At 27.8% G+C, this 205-nt stretch overlaps 1 protein-coding gene across 1 annotated transcript in view; it reads right to left on the reverse strand.

Moving 5' to 3' along the window:
• The window catches only part of LOC119594484, a 3,986-nt gene that overhangs the window by 3,645 nt on the left and 136 nt on the right, over positions 1-205 (reverse strand). The window lies entirely within an intron of this gene.

Below are 205 nucleotides of genomic sequence, written 5' to 3' on the forward strand. Positions count from 1 at the left end.
CCAACAGATTCTAGACATAATTCGTTAAAATTAAATTAATCAGTGCATCCAACATGATCATCATTCTAGCTAAATTTCGCAACGAAATCCACCTATTATTTTCACCTGTTTTAATTCACCTATTAATCGCTCCTAATTTAATTCACCTATTTTAATTCACCTATCAATCTCACCAATTACTATTTATCATTTTATCATTTATTAT

This window comes from Penaeus monodon, chromosome 34 (assembly GCF_015228065.2).
Source record: "Penaeus monodon isolate SGIC_2016 chromosome 34, NSTDA_Pmon_1, whole genome shotgun sequence".
NCBI classification, from domain to species: Eukaryota; Metazoa; Arthropoda; class Malacostraca; order Decapoda; family Penaeidae; genus Penaeus; species Penaeus monodon.